Here is a 24,348-nt window from a genome sequence, read left to right as displayed (position 1 = left end):
CTGCCGAGCCGCAGTGTGTTGTGCTCAGTTTCAAGGCTGCTTGGAGCAGGGGGGGTACTTGAAGAACGCCTTCTTTCTGGACGTGTCCTTCTGGGTGTGCTCGAGCTGCATGGACTCTGCAGCACTGAAGGTGTAAGAAACTGCTTCTGGCCAGGTAGTGTCCAGGAGTGCAACGGCTGCTCCTTCCTTTCTGAAGCAGTCAGAGCATTCTTAGCTGAATGTGCTTGTGAAGAAGCTCTTGGCTGGACATTTGAAATTCGGTGCACTGAGTACATGAACCCGGTGCCCAGCTGCTTCGTTCTTCGCCTTCTGCGGTCGGGACAGAACTGAAGCCCAGCGTTGCCTTTGAGCTTTGCCGCTCTTCAGCGCGTACACTGCACGCATCCACAGTGTGCTCTGCAAGGATTTTCCTCTGCTCAACGTACAATCATTTGCTTGCTGTTTCACAGAGTCCAAACTGTCCATGTAGCTCTCGCTCAGTGAAATGCGTCAGGAGAGAAACACTTGCTGGAGTAGCTTTTCGCTGGCCAGGACTTTCAACACAGCACCACAATTCAGGTAAGAAGCAGGAGAAAGGAAGAACATCTTTTCGTCCTGGCACGTTCTTCTCTGTGAGACGACTATCCGCGTCTTCTCTCCCTGCAAGGCTCTAATGTGTGCGGTGGCACTTGGAACTGAGAAGGCAGGTGCAGAGAGCACCGCGATCTGACGGCGCTGTGCAGGCTGTAAAGGAAAGAGCACTGCCACTGGAATGTGGTGCAAATACAGGTTCCCACGCGTCGGGGGCAAGCTCTGGGTAAGGCGGTTGAACTAAAACTGTTCTCTGTGCCAGACGGAGCCGAGAATCTTTCCGTAAAGATGCTGGCTACAAAGCAAACAGAATGTGGTGCTACTTCAGCGCTAGAGAGAAATTGCATCGCCCAGGCGTGTTTCGGCAGAAGCAGCAGCCTGCAGCATTTCGCTGCCGGCACCGTGCTCTCTGGGCGACAAGTAGACGACGCTTCGTCTCCAGCAAAACGAAAGCGCCACCTGCTGCGAACAGCATAAGAATGAAGGCAGAGCACCGAGCTGGTGTGTGCATCGCACAGGCTGCAAGAGGAAGCGTGGCTGCCACTCGCTTGTTTTCGGATTCAAATTAGCAGTTGAAAACAGAAAATTCCACTTGCAGCTACTTGTGCTGCTACCTAGTTCTCTTCCAGCTTTCCCTGGAAAGAATTGTGCTGAGCATTATGCTTGGAGATGCAGAGATGACAGTGGTAGAGGCAGCAGAGAATGGAAATAGAGAGTGCAGCGGACAGTTTCTGGGGCTTTACGTGAGGCAACGGGGAAAGTGCAGTCCAGCAGTGGCTTTTCCTTCTGGAGCCTTTTTCTTTGGGAGCAGCTGCTGCAAGTGGGCAACGGAGCTGCGAGAGTGCATGATGTGACGGCACGTCTATGTGAGAAGGAAGCTGCCGAGCCGCAGTGTGTTGTGCTCAGTTTCAAGGCTGCTTGGAGCAGGGGGGGTACTTGAAGAACGCCTTCTTTCTGGACGTGTCCTTCTGGGTGTGCTCGAGCTGCATGGACTCTGCAGCACTGAAGGTGTAAGAAACTGCTTCTGGCCAGGTAGTGTCCAGGAGTGCAACGGCTGCTCCTTCCTTTCTGAAGCAGTCAGAGCATTCTTAGCTGAATGTGCTTGTGAAGAAGCTCTTGGCTGGACATTTGAAATTCGGTGCACTGAGTACATGAACCCGGTGCCCAGCTGCTTCGTTCTTCGCCTTCTGCGGTCGGGACAGAACTGAAGCCCAGCGATGACTTTAACCGTGCAGCTCTTCAGCGTGTGTACTGCACGCATCCACAGTGTGCTCTGCAAGGATTTTCCTCTGCTCTCGCTCAGCGAAATGAATCAGAAGAGAAACACTGGATGGATTAGCCTTTCGCTGGCCAAGGCTCACAGTACAGCACCACACTCTGGGTGACGAGGAGAACAAAGGAAGAACATCTTTTCGCCCTGCCACGGTCTTCTCTGCGAGACGACTTCCCACGTCTCTCTCCCTGCAAGGCTCGAATGTGCGCGATGGTACTTGGAACTGAGAAGGCAGGTGCAGAGAGCACCGCGACCTGACGGCGCTGTGCAGGCTGCGAAGGAAAGAGGACTGCCACTGGAATGTGCTGCAAATACAGGTTCCCACGCGTCGGGGACAAGCTCTGGGTAAGGCGCTTGAACTAAAACTGTTCTCTGTGCCAGACGGAGCCGAGAATCTTTCCGTAAAGATGCTGGCTACAAAGCAAACAGAATGTGGTGCTACTTCAGCGCTAGAGAGAAATTGCATCGCCCAGGCGTGTTTCGGCAGAAGCAGCAGCCTGCAGCATTTCGCTGCCGGCACCGTGCTCTCTGGGCGACAAGTAGACGACGCTTCGTCTCCAGCAAAACGAAAGCGCCACCTGCTACGAAGAGTATAAGAATGAAGGCAGAGCACCGAGCTGGTGTGTGCATCGCACAGGCTGCAAGAGGAAGCGTGGCTGCCACTCGCTTGTTTTCGGATTCAAATTAGCAGTTGAAAACAGAAAATTCCACTTGCAGCTACTTGTGCTGCTACCTAGTTCTCTTCCAGCTTTCCCTGGAAAGAATTGTGCTGAGCATTATGCTTGGAGATGCAGAGATGACAGTGGTAGAGGCAGCGGAGAATGGAAATAGAGAGTGCAGCGGACAGTTTCTGGGGCTTTACGTGAGGCAACGGGGAAAGTGCAGTCCAGCAGTGGCTTTTCCTTCTGGAGCCTTTTTCTTTGGGAGCAGCTGCTGCAAGTGGGCAACGGAGCTGCGAGAGTGCATGATGTGACGGCACGTCTATGTGAGAAGGAAGCTGCCGAGCCGCAGTGTGTTGTGCTCAGTTTCAAGGCTGCTTGGAGCAGGGGGGGTACTTGAAGAACGCCTTCTTTCTGGACGTGTCCTTCTGGGTGTGCTCGAGCTGCATGGACTCTGCAGCACTGAAGGTGTAAGAAACTGCTTCTGGCCAGGTAGTGTCCAGGAGTGCAACGGCTGCTCCTTCCTTTCTGAAGCAGTCAGAGCATTCTTAGCTGAATGTGCTTGTGAAGAAGCTCTTGGCTGGACATTTGAAATTCGGTGCACTGAGTACATGAACCCGGTGCCCAGCTGCTTCGTTCTTCGCCTTCTGCGGTCGGGACAGAACTGAAGCCCAGCGTTGCCTTTGAGCTTTGCCGCTCTTCAGCGCGTACACTGCACGCATCCACAGTGTGCTCTGCAAGGATTTTCCTCTGCTCAACGTACAATCATTTGCTTGCTGTTTCACAGAGTCCAAACTGTCCATGTAGCTCTCGCTCAGTGAAATGCGTCAGGAGAGAAACACTTGCTGGAGTAGCTTTTCGCTGGCCAGGACTTTCAACACAGCACCACAATTCAGGTAAGAAGCAGGAGAAAGGAAGAACATCTTTTCGTCCTGGCACGTTCTTCTCTGTGAGACGACTATCCGCGTCTTCTCTCCCTGCAAGGCTCTAATGTGTGCGGTGGCACTTGGAACTGAGAAGGCAGGTGCAGAGAGCACCGCGATCTGACGGCGCTGTGCAGGCTGTAAAGGAAAGAGCACTGCCACTGGAATGTGGTGCAAATACAGGTTCCCACGCGTCGGGGGCAAGCTCTGGGTAAGGCGGTTGAACTAAAACTGTTCTCTGTGCCAGACGGAGCCGAGAATCTTTCCGTAAAGATGCTGGCTACAAAGCAAACAGAATGTGGTGCTACTTCAGCGCTAGAGAGAAATTGCATCGCCCAGGCGTGTTTCGGCAGAAGCAGCAGCCTGCAGCATTTCGCTGCCGGCACCGTGCTCTCTGGGCGACAAGTAGACGACGGTTCGTCTCCAGCAAAACGAAAGCGCCACCTGCTACGAAGAGTATAAGAATGAAGGCAGAGCACCGAGCTGGTGTGTGCATCGCACAGGCTGCAAGAGGAAGCGTGGCTGCCACTCGCTTGTTTTCGGATTCAAATTAGCAGTTGAAAACAGAAAATTCCACTTGCAGCTACTTGTGCTGCTACCTAGTTCTCTTCCAGCTTTCCCTGGAAAGAATTGTGCTGAGCATTATGCTTGGAGATGCAGAGATGACAGTGGTAGAGGCAGCGGAGAATGGAAATAGAGAGTGCAGCGGACAGTTTCTGGGGCTTTACGTGAGGCAACGGGGAAAGTGCAGTCCAGCAGTGGCTTTTCCTTCTGGAGCCTTTTTCTTTGGGAGCAGCTGCTGCAAGTGGGCAACGGAGCTGCGAGAGTGCATGATGTGACGGCACGTCTATGTGAGAAGGAAGCTGCCGAGCCGCAGTGTGTTGTGCTCAGTTTCAAGGCTGCTTGGAGCAGGGGGGGTACTTGAAGAACGCCTTCTTTCTGGACGTGTCCTTCTGGCTGTGCTCGAGCTGCATGGACTCTGCAGCACTGAAGGTGTAAGAAACTGCTTCTGGCCAGGTAGTGTCCAGGAGTGCAACGGCTGCTCCTTCCTTTCTGAAGCAGTCAGAGCATTCTTAGCTGAATGTGCTTGTGAAGAAGCTCTTGGCTGGACATTTGAAATTCGGTGCACTGAGTACATGAACCCGGTGCCCAGCTGCTTCGTTCTTCGCCTTCTGCGGTCGGGACAGAACTGAAGCCCAGCGTTGCCTTTGAGCTTTGCCGCTCTTCAGCGCGTACACTGCACGCATCCACAGTGTGCTCTGCAAGGATTTTCCTCTGCTCAACGTACAATCATTTGCTTGCTGTTTCACAGAGTCCAAACTGTCCATGTAGCTCTCGCTCAGTGAAATGCGTCAGGAGAGAAACACTTGCTGGAGTAGCTTTTCGCTGGCCAGGACTTTCAACACAGCACCACAATTCAGGTAAGAAGCAGGAGAAAGGAAGAACATCTTTTCGTCCTGGCACGTTCTTCTCTGTGAGACGACTATCCGCGTCTTCTCTCCCTGCAAGGCTCTAATGTGTGCGGTGGCACTTGGAACTGAGAAGGCAGGTGCAGAGAGCACCGCGATCTGACGGCGCTGTGCAGGCTGTAAAGGAAAGAGCACTGCCACTGGAATGTGGTGCAAATACAGGTTCCCACGCGTCGGGGGCAAGCTCTGGGTAAGGCGGTTGAACTAAAACTGTTCTCTGTGCCAGACGGAGCCGAGAATCTTTCCGTAAAGATGCTGGCTACAAAGCAAACAGAATGTGGTGCTACTTCAGCGCTAGAGAGAAATTGCATCGCCCAGGCGTGTTTCGGCAGAAGCAGCAGCCTGCAGCATTTCGCTGCCGGCACCGTGCTCTCTGGGCGACAAGTAGACGACGCTTCGTCTCCAGCAAAACGAAAGCGCCACCTGCTACGAACAGCATAAGAATGAAGGCAGAGCACCGAGCTGGTGTGTGCATCGCACAGGCTGCAAGAGGAAGCGTGGCTGCCACTCGCTTGTTTTCGGATTCAAATTAGCAGTTGAAAACAGAAAATTCCACTTGCAGCTACTTGTGCTGCTACCTAGTTCTCTTCCAGCTTTCCCTGGAAAGAATTGTGCTGAGCATTATGCTTGGAGATGCAGAGATGACAGTGGTAGAGGCAGCAGAGAATGGAAATAGAGAGTGCAGCGGACAGTTTCTGGGGCTTTACGTGAGGCAACGGGGAAAGTGCAGTCCAGCAGTGGCTTTTCCTTCTGGAGCCTTTTTCTTTGGGAGCAGCTGCTGCAAGTGGGCAACGGAGCTGCGAGAGTGCATGATGTGACGGCACGTCTATGTGAGAAGGAAGCTGCCGAGCCGCAGTGTGTTGTGCTCAGTTTCAAGGCTGCTTGGAGCAGGGGGGGTACTTGAAGAACGCCTTCTTTCTGGACGTGTCCTTCTGGGTGTGCTCGAGCTGCATGGACTCTGCAGCACTGAAGGTGTAAGAAACTGCTTCTGGCCAGGTAGTGTCCAGGAGTGCAACGGCTGCTCCTTCCTTTCTGAAGCAGTCAGAGCATTCTTAGCTGAATGTGCTTGTGAAGAAGCTCTTGGCTGGACATTTGAAATTCGGTGCACTGAGTACATGAACCCGGTGCCCAGCTGCTTCGTTCTTCGCCTTCTGCGGTCGGGACAGAACTGAAGCCCAGCGTTGCCTTTGAGCTTTGCCGCTCTTCAGCGCGTACACTGCACGCATCCACAGTGTGCTCTGCAAGGATTTTCCTCTGCTCAACGTACAATCATTTGCTTGCTGTTTCACAGAGTCCAAACTGTCCATGTAGCTCTCGCTCAGTGAAATGCATCAGGAGAGAAACACTTGCTGGAGTAGCTTTTCGCTGGCCAGGACTTTCAACACAGCACCACAATTCAGGTAAGAAGCAGGAGAAAGGAAGAACATCTTTTCGTCCTGGCACGTTCTTCTCTGTGAGACGACTATCCGCGTCTTCTCTCCCTGCAAGGCTCTAATGTGTGCGGTGGCACTTGGAACTGAGAAGGCAGGTGCAGAGAGCACCGCGATCTGACGGCGCTGTGCAGGCTGTAAAGGAAAGAGCACTGCCACTGGAATGTGGTGCAAATACAGGTTCCCACGCGTCGGGGGCAAGCTCTGGGTAAGGCGGTTGAACTAAAACTGTTCTCTGTGCCAGACGGAGCCGAGAATCTTTCCGTAAAGATGCTGGCTACAAAGCAAACAGAATGTGGTGCTACTTCAGCGCTAGAGAGAAATTGCATCGCCCAGGCGTGTTTCGGCAGAAGCAGCAGCCTGCAGCATTTCGCTGCCGGCACCGTGCTCTCTGGGCGACAAGTAGACGACGCTTCGTCTCCAGCAAAACGAAAGCGCCACCTGCTACGAACAGCATAAGAATGAAGGCAGAGCACCGAGCTGGTGTGTGCATCGCACAGGCTGCAAGAGGAAGCGTGGCTGCCACTCGCTTGTTTTCGGATTCAAATTAGCAGTTGAAAACAGAAAATTCCACTTGCAGCTACTTGTGCTGCTACCTAGTTCTCTTCCAGCTTTCTCTGGAAAGAATTGTGCCAGGGTTTATGCTTGGAGATGCAGAGATGACAGTGGTAGAGGCAGCAGAGAATGGAAATAGAGAGTGCAGCGGACAGTTTCTGGGGCTTTACGTGAGGCAACGGGGAAAGTGCAGTCCAGCAGTGGCTTTTCCTTCTGGAGCCTTTTTCTTTGGGAGCAGCTGCTGCAAGTGGGCAACGGAGCTGCGAGAGTGCATGATGTGACGGCACGTCTATGTGAGAAGGAAGCTGCCGAGCCGCAGTGTGTTGTGCTCAGTTTCAAGGCTGCTTGGAGCAGGGGGGGTACTTGAAGAACGCCTTCTTTCTGGACGTGTCCTTCTGGGTGTGCTCGAGCTGCATGGACTCTGCAGCACTGAAGGTGTAAGAAACTGCTTCTGGCCAGGTAGTGTCCAGGAGTGCAACGGCTGCTCCTTCCTTTCTGAAGCAGTCAGAGCATTCTTAGCTGAATGTGCTTGTGAAGAAGCTCTTGGCTGGACATTTGAAATTCGGTGCACTGAGTACATGAACCCGGTGCCCAGCTGCTTCGTTCTTCGCCTTCTGCGGTCGGGACAGAACTGAAGCCCAGCGATGACTTTAACCGTGCAGCTCTTCAGCGTGTGTACTGCACGCATCCACAGTGTGCTCTGCAAGGATTTTCCTCTGCTCTCGCTCAGCGAAATGAATCAGAAGAGAAACACTGGATGGATTAGCCTTTCGCTGGCCAAGGCTCACAGTACAGCACCACACTCTGGGTGACGAGGAGAACAAAGGAAGAACATCTTTTCGCCCTGCCACGGTCTTCTCTGCGAGACGACTTCCCGCGTCTCTCTCCCTGCAAGGCTCGAATGTGCGCGATGGTACTTGGAACTGAGAAGGCAGGTGCAGAGAGCACCGCGACCTGACGGCGCTGTGCAGGCTGCGAAGGAAAGAGGACTGCCACTGGAATGTGCTGCAAATACAGGTTCCCACGCGTCGGGGACAAGCTCTGGGTAAGGCGCTTGAACTAAAACTGTTCTCTGTGCCAGACGGAGCCGAGAATCTTTCCGTAAAGATGCTGGCTACAAAGCAAACAGAATGTGGTGCTACTTCAGCGCTAGAGAGAAATTGCATCGCCCAGGCGTGTTTCGGCAGAAGCAGCAGCCTGCAGCATTTCGCTGCCGGCACCGTGCTCTCTGGGCGACAAGTAGACGACGGTTCGTCTCCAGCAAAACGAAAGCGCCACCTGCTACGAAGAGTATAAGAATGAAGGCAGAGCACCGAGCTGGTGTGTGCATCGCACAGGCTGCAAGAGGAAGCGTGGCTGCCACTCGCTTGTTTTCGGATTCAAATTAGCAGTTGAAAACAGAAAATTCCACTTGCAGCTACTTGTGCTGCTACCTAGTTCTCTTCCAGCTTTCCCTGGAAAGAATTGTGCTGAGCATTATGCTTGGAGATGCAGAGATGACAGTGGTAGAGGCAGCGGAGAATGGAAATAGAGAGTGCAGCGGACAGTTTCTGGGGCTTTACGTGAGGCAACGGGGAAAGTGCAGTCCAGCAGTGGCTTTTCCTTCTGGAGCCTTTTTCTTTGGGAGCAGCTGCTGCAAGTGGGCAACGGAGCTGCGAGAGTGCATGATGTGACGGCACGTCTATGTGAGAAGGAAGCTGCCGAGCCGCAGTGTGTTGTGCTCAGTTTCAAGGCTGCTTGGAGCAGGGGGGGTACTTGAAGAACGCCTTCTTTCTGGACGTGTCCTTCTGGGTGTGCTCGAGCTGCATGGACTCTGCAGCACTGAAGGTGTAAGAAACTGCTTCTGGCCAGGTAGTGTCCAGGAGTGCAACGGCTGCTCCTTCCTTTCTGAAGCAGTCAGAGCATTCTTAGCTGAATGTGCTTGTGAAGAAGCTCTTGGCTGGACATTTGAAATTCGGTGCACTGAGTACATGAACCCGGTGCCCAGCTGCTTCGTTCTTCGCCTTCTGCGGTCGGGACAGAACTGAAGCCCAGCGTTGCCTTTGAGCTTTGCCGCTCTTCAGCGCGTACACTGCACGCATCCACAGTGTGCTCTGCAAGGATTTTCCTCTGCTCAACGTACAATCATTTGCTTGCTGTTTCACAGAGTCCAAACTGTCCATGTAGCTCTCGCTCAGTGAAATGCGTCAGGAGAGAAACACTTGCTGGAGTAGCTTTTCGCTGGCCAGGACTTTCAACACAGCACCACAATTCAGGTAAGAAGCAGGAGAAAGGAAGAACATCTTTTCGTCCTGGCACGTTCTTCTCTGTGAGACGACTATCCGCGTCTTCTCTCCCTGCAAGGCTCTAATGTGTGCGGTGGCACTTGGAACTGAGAAGGCAGGTGCAGAGAGCACCGCGATCTGACGGCGCTGTGCAGGCTGTAAAGGAAAGAGCACTGCCACTGGAATGTGGTGCAAATACAGGTTCCCACGCGTCGGGTGCAAGCTCTGAGTAAGGCGCTTGAACTAAAACTGTTCTCTGTGCCAGACGGAGCCGAGAATCTTTCCGTAAAGATGCTGGCTACAAAGCAAACAGAATGTGGTGCTACTTCAGCGCTAGAGAGAAATTGCATAGGCCAGGCGTGTTTCGGCAGAAGCAGCAGCCTGCAGCATTTCGCTGCCGGCACCGTGCTCTCTGGGCGACAAGTAGACGACGGTTCGTCTCCAGCAAAACGAAAGCGCCACCTGCTACGAACAGCATAAGAATGAAGGCAGAGCACCGAGCTGGTGTGTGCATCGCACAGGCTGCAAGAGGAAGCGTGGCTGCCACTCGCTTGTTTTCGGATTCAAATTAGCAGTTGAAAACAGAAAATTCCACTTGCAGCTACTTGTGCTGCTACCTACTTCTCTTCCAGCTTTCCCTGGAAAGAATTGTGCCAGGGTTTATGCTTGGAGATGCAGAGATGACAGTGGTAGAGGCAGCAGAGAATGGAAATAGAGAGTGCAGCGGACAGTTTCTGGGGCTTTACGTGAGGCAACGGGGAAAGTGCAGTCCAGCAGTGGCTTTTCCTTCTGGAGCCTTTTTCTTTGGGAGCAGCTGCTGCAAGTGGGCAACGGAGCTGCGAGAGTGCATGATGTGACGGCACGTCTATGTGAGAAGGAAGCTGCCGAGCCGCAGTGTGTTGTGCTCAGTTTCAAGGCTGCTTGGAGCAGGGGGGGTACTTGAAGAACGCCTTCTTTCTGGACGTGTCCTTCTGGGTGTGCTCGAGCTGCATGGACTCTGCAGCACTGAAGGTGTAAGAAACTGCTTCTGGCCAGGTAGTGTCCAGGAGTGCAACGGCTGCTCCTTCCTTTCTGAAGCAGTCAGAGCATTCTTAGCTGAATGTGCTTGTGAAGAAGCTCTTGGCTGGACATTTGAAATTCGGTGCACTGAGTACATGAACCCGGTGCCCAGCTGCTTCGTTCTTCGCCTTCTGCGGTCGGGACAGAACTGAAGCCCAGCGATGACTTTAACCGTGCAGCTCTTCAGCGTGTGTACTGCACGCATCCACAGTGTGCTCTGCAAGGATTTTCCTCTGCTCTCGCTCAGCGAAATGAATCAGAAGAGAAACACTGGATGGATTAGCCTTTCGCTGGCCAAGGCTCACAGTACAGCACCACACTCTGGGTGACGAGGAGAACAAAGGAAGAACATCTTTTCGCCCTGCCACGGTCTTCTCTGCGAGACGACTTCCCGCGTCTCTCTCCCTGCAAGGCTCGAATGTGCGCGATGGTACTTGGAACTGAGAAGGCAGGTGCAGAGAGCACCGCGACCTGACGGCGCTGTGCAGGCTGCGAAGGAAAGAGGACTGCCACTGGAATGTGCTGCAAATACAGGTTCCCACGCGTCGGGGACAAGCTCTGGGTAAGGCGCTTGAACTAAAACTGTTCTCTGTGCCAGACGGAGCCGAGAATCTTTCCGTAAAGATGCTGGCTACAAAGCAAACAGAATGTGGTGCTACTTCAGCGCTAGAGAGAAATTGCATCGCCCAGGCGTGTTTCGGCAGAAGCAGCAGCCTGCAGCATTTCGCTGCCGGCACCGTGCTCTCTGGGCGACAAGTAGACGACGCTTCGTCTCCAGCAAAACGAAAGCGCCACCTGCTACGAAGAGTATAAGAATGAAGGCAGAGCACCGAGCTGGTGTGTGCATCGCACAGGCTGCAAGAGGAAGCGTGGCTGCCACTCGCTTGTTTTCGGATTCAAATTAGCAGTTGAAAACAGAAAATTCCACTTGCAGCTACTTGTGCTGCTACCTAGTTCTCTTCCAGCTTTCCCTGGAAAGAATTGTGCTGAGCATTATGCTTGGAGATGCAGAGATGACAGTGGTAGAGGCAGCGGAGAATGGAAATAGAGAGTGCAGCGGACAGTTTCTGGGGCTTTACGTGAGGCAACGGGGAAAGTGCAGTCCAGCAGTGGCTTTTCCTTCTGGAGCCTTTTTCTTTGGGAGCAGCTGCTGCAAGTGGGCAACGGAGCTGCGAGAGTGCATGATGTGACGGCACGTCTATGTGAGAAGGAAGCTGCCGAGCCGCAGTGTGTTGTGCTCAGTTTCAAGGCTGCTTGGAGCAGGGGGGGTACTTGAAGAACGCCTTCTTTCTGGACGTGTCCTTCTGGGTGTGCTCGAGCTGCATGGACTCTGCAGCACTGAAGGTGTAAGAAACTGCTTCTGGCCAGGTAGTGTCCAGGAGTGCAACGGCTGCTCCTTCCTTTCTGAAGCAGTCAGAGCATTCTTAGCTGAATGTGCTTGTGAAGAAGCTCTTGGCTGGACATTTGAAATTCGGTGCACTGAGTACATGAACCCGGTGCCCAGCTGCTTCGTTCTTCGCCTTCTGCGGTCGGGACAGAACTGAAGCCCAGCGTTGCCTTTGAGCTTTGCCGCTCTTCAGCGCGTACACTGCACGCATCCACAGTGTGCTCTGCAAGGATTTTCCTCTGCTCTCGCTCAGCGAAATGAATCAGAAGAGAAACACTGGATGGATTAGCCTTTCGCTGGCCAAGGCTCACAGTACAGCACCACACTCTGGGTGACGAGGAGAACAAAGGAAGAACATCTTTTCGCCCTGCCACGGTCTTCTCTGCGAGACGACTTCCCGCGTCTCTCTCCCTGCAAGGCTCGAATGTGCGCGATGGTACTTGGAACTGAGAAGGCAGGAGCAGAGAGCACCGCGACCTGACGGCGCTGTGCAGGCTGCAAAGGAAAGAGGACTGCCACGGGAATGTGCTGCAAATACAGGTTCCCACGCGTCGGGGACAAGCTCTGGGTAAGGCGCTTGAACTAAAACTGTTCTCTGTGCCAGACGGAGCCGAGAATCTTTCCGTAAAGATGCTGGCTACAAAGCAAACAGAATGTGGTGCTACTTCAGCGCTAGAGAGAAATTGCATCGCCCAGGCGTGTTTCGGCAGAAGCAGCAGCCTGCAGCATTTCGCTGCCGGCACCGTGCTCTCTGGGCGACAAGTAGACGACGCTTCGTCTCCAGCAAAACGAAAGCGCCACCTGCTACGAAGAGTATAAGAATGAAGGCAGAGCACCGAGCTGGTGTGTGCATCGCACAGGCTGCAAGAGGAAGCGTGGCTGCCACTCGCTTGTTTTCGGATTCAAATTAGCAGTTGAAAACAGAAAATTCCACTTGCAGCTACTTGTGCTGCTACCTAGTTCTCTTCCAGCTTTCCCTGGAAAGAATTGTGCTGAGCATTATGCTTGGAGATGCAGAGATGACAGTGGTAGAGGCAGCGGAGAATGGAAATAGAGAGTGCAGCGGACAGTTTCTGGGGCTTTACGTGAGGCAACGGGGAAAGTGCAGTCCAGCAGTGGCTTTTCCTTCTGGAGCCTTTTTCTTTGGGAGCAGCTGCTGCAAGTGGGCAACGGAGCTGCGAGAGTGCATGATGTGACGGCACGTCTATGTGAGAAGGAAGCTGCCGAGCCGCAGTGTGTTGTGCTCAGTTTCAAGGCTGCTTGGAGCAGGGGGGGTACTTGAAGAACGCCTTCTTTCTGGACGTGTCCTTCTGGGTGTGCTCGAGCTGCATGGACTCTGCAGCACTGAAGGTGTAAGAAACTGCTTCTGGCCAGGTAGTGTCCAGGAGTGCAACGGCTGCTCCTTCCTTTCTGAAGCAGTCAGAGCATTCTTAGCTGAATGTGCTTGTGAAGAAGCTCTTGGCTGGACATTTGAAATTCGGTGCACTGAGTACATGAACCCGGTGCCCAGCTGCTTCGTTCTTCGCCTTCTGCGGTCGGGACAGAACTGAAGCCCAGCGTTGCCTTTGAGCTTTGCCGCTCTTCAGCGCGTACACTGCACGCATCCACAGTGTGCTCTGCAAGGATTTTCCTCTGCTCAACGTACAATCATTTGCTTGCTGTTTCACAGAGTCCAAACTGTCCATGTAGCTCTCGCTCAGTGAAATGCGTCAGGAGAGAAACACTTGCTGGAGTAGCTTTTCGCTGGCCAGGACTTTCAACACAGCACCACAATTCAGGTAAGAAGCAGGAGAAAGGAAGAACATCTTTTCGTCCTGGCACGTTCTTCTCTGTGAGACGACTATCCGCGTCTTCTCTCCCTGCAAGGCTCTAATGTGTGCGGTGGCACTTGGAACTGAGAAGGCAGGTGCAGAGAGCACCGCGATCTGACGGCGCTGTGCAGGCTGTAAAGGAAAGAGCACTGCCACTGGAATGTGGTGCAAATACAGGTTCCCACGCGTCGGGGGCAAGCTCTGGGTAAGGCGGTTGAACTAAAACTGTTCTCTGTGCCAGACGGAGCCGAGAATCTTTCCGTAAAGATGCTGGCTACAAAGCAAACAGAATGTGGTGCTACTTCAGCGCTAGAGAGAAATTGCATCGCCCAGGCGTGTTTCGGCAGAAGCAGCAGCCTGCAGCATTTCGCTGCCGGCACCGTGCTCTCTGGGCGACAAGTAGACGACGCTTCGTCTCCAGCAAAACGAAAGCGCCACCTGCTACGAACAGCATAAGAATGAAGGCAGAGCACCGAGCTGGTGTGTGCATCGCACAGGCTGCAAGAGGAAGCGTGGCTGCCACTCGCTTGTTTTCGGATTCAAATTAGCAGTTGAAAACAGAAAATTCCACTTGCAGCTACTTGTGCTGCTACCTAGTTCTCTTCCAGCTTTCCCTGGAAAGAATTGTGCTGAGCATTATGCTTGGAGATGCAGAGATGACAGTGGTAGAGGCAGCAGAGAATGGAAATAGAGAGTGCAGCGGACAGTTTCTGGGGCTTTACGTGAGGCAACGGGGAAAGTGCAGTCCAGCAGTGGCTTTTCCTTCTGGAGCCTTTTTCTTTGGGAGCAGCTGCTGCAAGTGGGCAACGGAGCTGCGAGAGTGCATGATGTGACGGCACGTCTATGTGAGAAGGAAGCTGCCGAGCCGCAGTGTGTTGTGCTCAGTTTCAAGGCTGCTTGGAGCAGGGGGGGTACTTGAAGAACGCCTTCTTTCTGGACGTGTCCTTCTGGGTGTGCTCGAGCTGCATGGACTCTGCAGCACTGAAGGTGTAAGAAACTGCTTCTGGCCAGGTAGTGTCCAGGAGTGCAACGGCTGCTCCTTCCTTTCTGAAGCAGTCAGAGCATTCTTAGCTGAATGTGCTTGTGAAGAAGCTCTTGGCTGGACATTTGAAATTCGGTGCACTGAGTACATGAACCCGGTGCCCAGCTGCTTCGTTCTTCGCCTTCTGCGGTCGGGACAGAACTGAAGCCCAGCGATGACTTTAACCGTGCAGCTCTTCAGCGTGTGTACTGCACGCATCCACAGTGTGCTCTGCAAGGATTTTCCTCTGCTCTCGCTCAGCGAAATGAATCAGAAGAGAAACACTGGATGGATTAGCCTTTCGCTGGCCAAGGCTCACAGTACAGCACCACACTCTGGGTGACGAGGAGAACAAAGGAAGAACATCTTTTCGCCCTGCCACGGTCTTCTCTGCGAGACGACTTCCCGCGTCTCTCTCCCTGCAAGGCTCGAATGTGCGCGATGGTACTTGGAACTGAGAAGGCAGGTGCAGAGAGCACCGCGACCTGACGGCGCTGTGCAGGCTGCGAAGGAAAGAGGACTGCCACTGGAATGTGCTGCAAATACAGGTTCCCACGCGTCGGGGACAAGCTCTGGGTAAGGCGCTTGAACTAAAACTGTTCTCTGTGCCAGACGGAGCCGAGAATCTTTCCGTAAAGATGCTGGCTACAAAGCAAACAGAATGTGGTGCTACTTCAGCGCTAGAGAGAAATTGCATCGCCCAGGCGTGTTTCGGCAGAAGCAGCAGCCTGCAGCATTTCGCTGCCGGCACCGTGCTCTCTGGGCGACAAGTAGACGACGCTTCGTCTCCAGCAAAACGAAAGCGCCACCTGCTACGAAGAGTATAAGAATGAAGGCAGAGCACCGAGCTGGTGTGTGCATCGCACAGGCTGCAAGAGGAAGCGTGGCTGCCACTCGCTTGTTTTCGGATTCAAATTAGCAGTTGAAAACAGAAAATTCCACTTGCAGCTACTTGTGCTGCTACCTAGTTCTCTTCCAGCTTTCCCTGGAAAGAATTGTGCTGAGCATTATGCTTGGAGATGCAGAGATGACAGTGGTAGAGGCAGCGGAGAATGGAAATAGAGAGTGCAGCGGACAGTTTCTGGGGCTTTACGTGAGGCAACGGGGAAAGTGCAGTCCAGCAGTGGCTTTTCCTTCTGGAGCCTTTTTCTTTGGGAGCAGCTGCTGCAAGTGGGCAACGGAGCTGCGAGAGTGCATGATGTGACGGCACGTCTATGTGAGAAGGAAGCTGCCGAGCCGCAGTGTGTTGTGCTCAGTTTCAAGGCTGCTTGGAGCAGGGGGGGTACTTGAAGAACGCCTTCTTTCTGGACGTGTCCTTCTGGGTGTGCTCGAGCTGCATGGACTCTGCAGCACTGAAGGTGTAAGAAACTGCTTCTGGCCAGGTAGTGTCCAGGAGTGCAACGGCTGCTCCTTCCTTTCTGAAGCAGTCAGAGCATTCTTAGCTGAATGTGCTTGTGAAGAAGCTCTTGGCTGGACATTTGAAATTCGGTGCACTGAGTACATGAACCCGGTGCCCAGCTGCTTCGTTCTTCGCCTTCTGCGGTCGGGACAGAACTGAAGCCCAGCGTTGCCTTTGAGCTTTGCCGCTCTTCAGCGCGTACACTGCACGCATCCACTGTGTGCTCTGCAAGGATTTTCCTCTGCTCAATGTACAATCATTTGCTTGCTGTTTCACAGAGTCCAAACTGTCCATGTAGCTCTCGCTCAGTGAAATGCGTCAGGAGAGAAACACTTGCTGGAGTAGCTTTTCGCTGGCCAGGACTTTCAACACAGCACCACAATTCAGGTAAGAAGCAGGAGAAAGGAAGAACATCTTTTCGTCCTGGCACGTTCTTCTCTGTGAGACGACTATCCGCGTCTTCTCTCCCTGCAAGGCTCTAATGTGTGCGGTGGCACTTGGAACTGAGAAGGCAGGTGCAGAGAGCACCGCGATCTGACGGCGCTGTGCAGGCTGTAAAGGAAAGAGCACTGCCACTGGAATGTGGTGCAAATACAGGTTCCCACGCGTCGGGGGCAAGCTCTGGGTAAGGCGGTTGAACTAAAACTGTTCTCTGTGCCAGACGGAGCCGAGAATCTTTCCGTAAAGATGCTGGCTACAAAGCAAACAGAATGTGGTGCTACTTCAGCGCTAGAGAGAAATTGCATCGCCCAGGCGTGTTTCGGCAGAAGCAGCAGCCTGCAGCATTTCGCTGCCGGCACCGTGCTCTCTGGGCGACAAGTAGACGACGCTTCGTCTCCAGCAAAACGAAAGCGCCACCTGCTACGAAGAGTATAAGAATGAAGGCAGAGCACCGAGCTGGTGTGTGCATCGCACAGGCTGCAAGAGGAAGCGTGGCTGCCACTCGCTTGTTTTCGGATTCAAATTAGCAGTTGAAAACAGAAAATTCCACTTGCAGCTACTTGTGCTGCTACCTAGTTCTCTTCCAGCTTTCCCTGGAAAGAATTGTGCTGAGCATTATGCTTGGAGATGCAGAGATGACAGTGGTAGAGGCAGCGGAGAATGGAAATAGAGAGTGCAGCGGACAGTTTCTGGGGCTTTACGTGAGGCAACGGGGAAAGTGCAGTCCAGCAGTGGCTTTTCCTTCTGGAGCCTTTTTCTTTGGGAGCAGCTGCTGCAAGTGGGCAACGGAGCTGCGAGAGTGCATGATGTGACGGCACGTCTATGTGAGAAGGAAGCTGCCGAGCCGCAGTGTGTTGTGCTCAGTTTCAAGGCTGCTTGGAGCAGGGGGGGTACTTGAAGAACGCCTTCTTTCTGGACGTGTCCTTCTGGGTGTGCTCGAGCTGCATGGACTCTGCAGCACTGAAGGTGTAAGAAACTGCTTCTGGCCAGGTAGTGTCCAGGAGTGCAACGGCTGCTCCTTCCTTTCTGAAGCAGTCAGAGCATTCTTAGCTGAATGTGCTTGTGAAGAAGCTCTTGGCTGGACATTTGAAATTCGGTGCACTGAGTACATGAACCCGGTGCCCAGCTGCTTCGTTCTTCGCCTTCTGCGGTCGGGACAGAACTGAAGCCCAGCGTTGCCTTTGAGCTTTGCCGCTCTTCAGCGCGTACACTGCACGCATCCACTGTGTGCTCTGCAAGGATTTTCCTCTGCTCAACGTACAATCATTTGCTTGCTGTTTCACAGAGTCCAAACTGTCCATGTAGCTCTCGCTCAGTGAAATGCGTCAGGAGAGAAACACTTGCTGGAGTAGCTTTTCGCTGGCCAGGACTTTCAACACAGCACCACAATTCAGGTAAGAAGCAGGAGAAAGGAAGAACATCTTTTCGTCCTGGCACGTTCTTCTCTGTGAGACGACTATCCGCGTCTTCTCTCCCTGCAAGGCTCTAATGTGTGCGGTGGCACTTGGAACTGAGAAGGCAGGTGCAGAGAGCACCGCGATCTGACGGCGCTGTGCAGGCTGTAAAGGAAAGAGCACTGCCACTGGAATGTGGTGCAAATACAGGTTCCCACGCGTCGGGTGCAAGCTCTGAGTAAGGCGCTTGAACTAAAACTGTTCTCTGTGCCAGACGGAGCCGAGAATCTTTCCGTAAAGATGCTGGCTACAAAGCAAACAGAATGTGGTGCTACTTCAGCGCTAGAGAGAAATTGCATAGGCCAGGCGTGTTTCGGCAGAAGCAGCAGCCTGCAGCATTTCGCTGCCGGCACCGTGCTCTCTGGGCGACAAGTAGACGACGGTTCGTCTCCAGCAAAACGAAAGCGCCACCTGCTACGAACAGCATAAGAATGAAGGCAGAGCACCGAGCTGGTGTGTGCATCGCACAGGCTGCAAGAGGAAGCGTGGCTGCCACTCGCTTGTTTTCGGATTCAAATTAGCAGTTGAAAACAGAAAATTCCACTTGCAGCTACTTGTGCTGCTACCTAGTTCTCTTCCAGCTTTCCCTGGAAAGAATTGTGCCAGGGTTTATGCTTGGAGATGCAGAGATGACAGTGGTAGAGGCAGCAGAGAATGGAAATAGAGAGTGCAGCGGACAGTTTCTGGGGCTTTACGTGAGGCAACGGGGAAAGTGCAGTCCAGCAGTGGCTTTTCCTTCTGGAGCCTTTTTCTTTGGGAGCAGCTGCTGCAAGTGGGCAACGGAGCTGCGAGAGTGCATGATGTGACGGCACGTCTATGTGAGAAGGAAGCTGCCGAGCCGCAGTGTGTTGTGCTCAGTTTCAAGGCTGCTTGGAGCAGGGGGGGTACTTGAAGAACGCCTTCTTTCTGGACGTGTCCTTCTGGGTGTGCTCGAGCTGCATGGACTCTGCAGCACTGAAGGTGTAAGAAACTGCTTCTGGCCAGGTAGTGTCCAGGAGTGCAACGGCTGCTCCTTCCTTTCTGAAGCAGTCAGAGCATTCTTAGCTGAATGTGCTTGTGAAGAAGCTCTTGGCTGGACATTTGAAATTCGGTGCACTGAGTACATGAACCCGGTGCCCAGCTGCTTCGTTCTTCGCCTTCTGCGGTCGGGACAGAACTGAAGCCCAGCGATGACTTTAACCGTGCAGCTCTTCAGCGTGTGTACTGCACGCATCCACAGTGTGCTCTGCAAGGATTTTCCTCTGCTCTCGCTCAGCGAAATGAATCAGAAGAGAAACACTGGATGGATTAGCCTTTCGCTGGCCAAGGCTCACAGTACAGCACCACACTCTGGGTGACGAGGAGAACAAAGGAAGAACATCTTTTCGCCCTGCCACGGTCTTCTCTGCGAGACGACTTCCCGCGTCTCTCTCCCTGCAAGGCTCGAATGTGCGCGATGGTACTTGGAACTGAGAAGGCACGTGCAGAGAGCACCGCGACCTGACGGCGCTGTGCAGGCTGCGAAGGAAAGAGGACTGCCACTGGAATGTGCTGCAAATACAGGTTCCCACGCGTCGGGGACAAGCTCTGGGTAAGGCGCTTGAACTAAAACTGTTCTCTGTGCCAGACGGAGCCGAGAATCTTTCCGTAAAGATGCTGGCTACAAAGCAAACAGAATGTGGTGCTACTTCAGCGCTAGAGAGAAATTGCATCGCCCAGGCGTGTTTCGGCAGAAGCAGCAGCCTGCAGCATTTCGCTGCCGGCACCGTGCTCTCTGGGCGACAAGTAGACGACGCTTCGTCTCCAGCAAAACGAAAGCGCCACCTGCTACGAAGAGTATAAGAATGAAGGCAGAGCACCGAGCTGGTGTGTGCATCGCACAGGCTGCAAGAGGAAGCGTGGCTGCCACTCGCTTGTTTTCGGATTCAAATTAGCAGTTGAAAACAGAAAATTCCACTTGCAGCTACTTGTGCTGCTACCTAGTTCTCTTCCAGCTTTCCCTGGAAAGAATTGTGCTGAGCATTATGCTTGGAGATGCAGAGATGACAGTGGTAGAGGCAGCGGAGAATGGAAATAGAGAGTGCAGCGGACAGTTTCTGGGGCTTTACGTGAGGCAACGGGGAAAGTGCAGTCCAGCAGTGGCTTTTCCTTCTGGAGCCTTTTTCTTTGGGAGCAGCTGCTGCAAGTGGGCAACGGAGCTGCGAGAGTGCATGATGTGACGGCACGTCTATGTGAGAAGGAAGCTGCCGAGCCGCAGTGTGTTGTGCTCAGTTTCAAGGCTGCTTGGAGCAGGGGGGGTACTTGAAGAACGCCTTCTTTCTGGACGTGTCCTTCTGGGTGTGCTCGAGCTGCATGGACTCTGCAGCACTGAAGGTGTAAGAAACTGCTTCTGGCCAGGTAGTGTCCAGGAGTGCAACGGCTGCTCCTTCCTTTCTGAAGCAGTCAGAGCATTCTTAGCTGAATGTGCTTGTGAAGAAGCTCTTGGCTGGACATTTGAAATTCGGTGCACTGAGTACATGAACCCGGTGCCCAGCTGCTTCGTTCTTCGCCTTCTGCGGTCGGGACAGAACTGAAGCCCAGCGTTGCCTTTGAGCTTTGCCGCTCTTCAGCGCGTACACTGCACGCATCCACAGTGTGCTCTGCAAGGATTTTCCTCTGCTCTCGCTCAGCGAAATGAATCAGAAGAGAAACACTGGATGGATTAGCCTTTCGCTGGCCAAGGCTCACAGTACAGCACCACACTCTGGGTGACGAGGAGAACAAAGGAAGAACATCTTTTCGCCCTGCCACGGTCTTCTCTGCGAGACGACTTCCCGCGTCTCTCTCCCTGCAAGGCTCGAATGTGCGCGATGGTACTTGGAACTGAGAAGGCAGGAGCAGAGAGCACCGCGACCTGACGGCGCTGTGCAGGCTGCAAAGGAAAGAGGACTGCCACGGGAATGTGCTGCAAATACAGGTTCCCACGCGTCGGGGACAAGCTCTGGGTAAGGCGCTTGAACTAAAACTGTTCTCTGTGCCAGACGGAGCCGAGAATCTTTCCGTAAAGATGCTGGCTACAAAGCAAACAGAATGTGGTGCTACTTCAGCGCTAGAGAGAAATTGCATCGCCCAGGCGTGTTTCGGCAGAAGCAGCAGCCTGCAGCATTTCGCTGCCGGCACCGTGCTCTCTGGGCGACAAGTAGACGACGCTTCGTCTCCAGCAAAACGAAAGCGCCACCTGCTACGAACAGCATAAGAATGAAGGCAGAGCACCGAGCTGGTGTGTGCATCGCACAGGCTGCAAGAGGAAGCGTGGCTGCCACTCGCTTGTTTTCGGATTCAAATTAGCAGTTGAAAACAGAAAATTCCACTTGCAGCTACTTGTGCTGCTACCTAGTTCTCTTCCAGCTTTCCCTGGAAAGAATTGTGCTGAGCATTATGCTTGGAGATGCAGAGATGACAGTGGTAGAGGCAGCAGAGAATGGAAATAGAGAGTGCAGCGGACAGTTTCTGGGGCTTTACGTGAGGCAACGGGGAAAGTGCAGTCCAGCAGTGGCTTTTCCTTCTGGAGCCTTTTTCTTTGGGAGCAGCTGCTGCAAGTGGGCAACGGAGCTGCGAGAGTGCATGATGTGACGGCACGTCTATGTGAGAAGGAAGCTGCCGAGCCGCAGTGTGTTGTGCTCAGTTTCAAGGCTGCTTGGAGCAGGGGGGGTACTTGAAGAACGCCTTCTTTCTGGACGTGTCCTTCTGGGTGTGCTCGAGCTGCATGGACTCTGCAGCACTGAAGGTGTAAGAAACTGCTTCTGGCCAGGTAGTGTCCAGGAGTGCAACGGCTGCTCCTTCCTTTCTGAAGCAGTCAGAGCATTCTTAGCTGAATGTGCTTGTGAAGAAGCTCTTGGCTGGACATTTGAAATTCGGTGCACTGAGTACATGAACCCGGTGCCCAGCTGCTTCGTTCTTCGCCTTCTGCGGTCGGGACAGAACTGAAGCCCAGCGATGACTTTAACCGTGCAGCTCTTCAGCGTGTGTACTGCACGCATCCACAGTGTGCTCTGCAAGGATTTTCCTCTGCTCTCGCTCAGCGAAATGAATCAGAAGAGAAACACTGGATGGATTAGCCTTTCGCTGGCCAAGGCTCACAGTACAGCACCACACTCTGGGTGACGAGGAGAACAAAGGAAGAACATCTTTTCGCCCTGCCACGGTCTTCTCTGCGAGACGACTTCCCGCGTCTCTCTCCCTGCAAGGCTCGAATGTGCGCGATGGTACTTGGAACTGAGAAGGCAGGTGCAGAGAGCACCGCGACCTGACGGCGCTGTGCAGGCTGCGAAGGAAAGAGGACTGCCACTGGAATGTGCTGCAAATACAGGTTCCCACGCGTCGGGGACAAGCTCTGGGTAAGGCGCTTGAACTAAAACTGTTCTCTGTGCCAGACGGAGCCGAGAATCTTTCCGTAAAGATGCTGGCTACAAAGCAAACAGAATGTGGTGCTACTTCAGCGCTAGAGAGAAATTGCATCGCCCAGGCGTGTTTCGGCAGAAGCAGCAGCCTGCAGCATTTCGCTGCCGGCACCGTGCTCTCTGGGCGACAAGTAGACGACGCTTCGTCTCCAGCAAAACGAAAGCGCCACCTGCTACGAAGAGTATAAGAATGAAGGCAGAGCACCGAGCTGGTGTGTGCATCGCACAGGCTGCAAGAGGAAGCGTGGCTGCCACTCGCTTGTTTTCGGATTCAAATTAGCAGTTGAAAACAGAAAATTCCACTTGCAGCTACTTGTGCTGCTACCTAGTTCTCTTCCAGCTTTCCCTGGAAAGAATTGTGCTGAGCATTATGCTTGGAGATGCAGAGATGACAGTGGTAGAGGCAGCGGAGAATGGAAATAGAGAGTGCAGCGGACAGTTTCTGGGGCTTTACGTGAGGCAACGGGGAAAGTGCAGTCCAGCAGTGGCTTTTCCTTCTGGAGCCTTTTTCTTTGGGAGCAGCTGCTGCAAGTGGGCAACGGAGCTGCGAGAGTGCATGATGTGACGGCACGTCTATGTGAGAAGGAAGCTGCCGAGCCGCAGTGTGTTGTGCTCAGTTTCAAGGCTGCTTGGAGCAGGGGGGGTACTTGAAGAACGCCTTCTTTCTGGACGTGTCCTTCTGGGTGTGCTCGAGCTGCATGGACTCTGCAGCACTGAAGGTGTAAGAAACTGCTTCTGGCCAGGTAGTGTCCAGGAGTGCAACGGCTGCTCCTTCCTTTCTGAAGCAGTCAGAGCATTCTTAGCTGAATGTGCTTGTGAAGAAGCTCTTGGCTGGACATTTGAAATTCGGTGCACTGAGTACATGAACCCGGTGCCCAGCTGCTTCGTTCTTCGCCTTCTGCGGTCGGGACAGAACTGAAGCCCAGCGTTGCCTTTGAGCTTTGCCGCTCTTCAGCGCGTACACTGCACGCATCCACTGTGTGCTCTGCAAGGATTTTCCTCTGCTCAATGTACAATCATTTGCTTGCTGTTTCACAGAGTCCAAACTGTCCATGTAGCTCTCGCTCAGTGAAATGCGTCAGGAGAGAAACACTTGCTGGAGTAGCTTTTCGCTGGCCAGGACTTTCAACACAGCACCACAATTCAGGTAAGAAGCAGGAGAAAGGAAGAACATCTTTTCGTCCTGGCACGTTCTTCTCTGTGAGACGACTATCCGCGTCTTCTCTCCCTGCAAGGCTCTAATGTGTGCGGTGGCACTTGGAACTGAGAAGGCAGGTGCAGAGAGCACCGCGATCTGACGGCGCTGTGCAGGCTGTAAAGGAAAGAGCACTGCCACTGGAATGTGGTGCAAATACAGGTTCCCACGCGTCGGGGGCAAGCTCTGGGTAAGGCGGTTGAACTAAAACTGTTCTCTGTGCCAGACGGAGCCGAGAATCTTTCCGTAAAGATGCTGGCTACAAAGCAAACAGAATGTGGTGCTACTTCAGCGCTAGAGAGAAATTGCATCGCCCAGGCGTGTTTCGGCAGAAGCAGCAGCCTGCAGCATTTCGCTGCCGGCACCGTGCTCTCTGGGCGACAAGTAGACGACGGTTCGTCTCCAGCAAAACGAAAGCGCCACCTGCTACGAAGAGTATAAGAATGAAGGCAGAGCACCGAGCTGGTGTGTGCATCGCACAGGCTGCAAGAGGAAGCGTGGCTGCCACTCGCTTGTTTTCGGATTCAAATTAGCAGTTGAAAACAGAAAATTCCACTTGCAGCTACTTGTGCTGCTACCTAGTTCTCTTCCAGCTTTCCCTGGAAAGAATTGTGCTGAGCATTATGCTTGGAGATGCAGAGATGACAGTGGTAGAGGCAGCGGAGAATGGAAATAGAGAGTGCAGCGGACAGTTTCTGGGGCTTTACGTGAGGCAACGGGGAAAGTGCAGTCCAGCAGTGGCTTTTCCTTCTGGAGCCTTTTTCTTTGGGAGCAGCTGCTGCAAGTGGGCAACGGAGCTGCGAGAGTGCATGATGTGACGGCACGTCTATGTGAGAAGGAAGCTGCCGAGCCGCAGTGTGTTGTGCTCAGTTTCAAGGCTGCTTGGAGCAGGGGGGGTACTTGAAGAACGCCTTCTTTCTGGACGTGTCCTTCTGGGTGTGCTCGAGCTGCATGGACTCTGCAGCACTGAAGGTGTAAGAAACTGCTTCTGGCCAGGTAGTGTCCAGGAGTGCAACGGCT

This window comes from Corvus hawaiiensis, chromosome 13 (genome assembly GCF_020740725.1).
Source record: "Corvus hawaiiensis isolate bCorHaw1 chromosome 13, bCorHaw1.pri.cur, whole genome shotgun sequence".
In the NCBI taxonomy this organism is placed as follows: domain Eukaryota; kingdom Metazoa; phylum Chordata; class Aves; order Passeriformes; family Corvidae; genus Corvus; species Corvus hawaiiensis.
Note: the sequence above shows the minus strand (reverse complement) of the source record.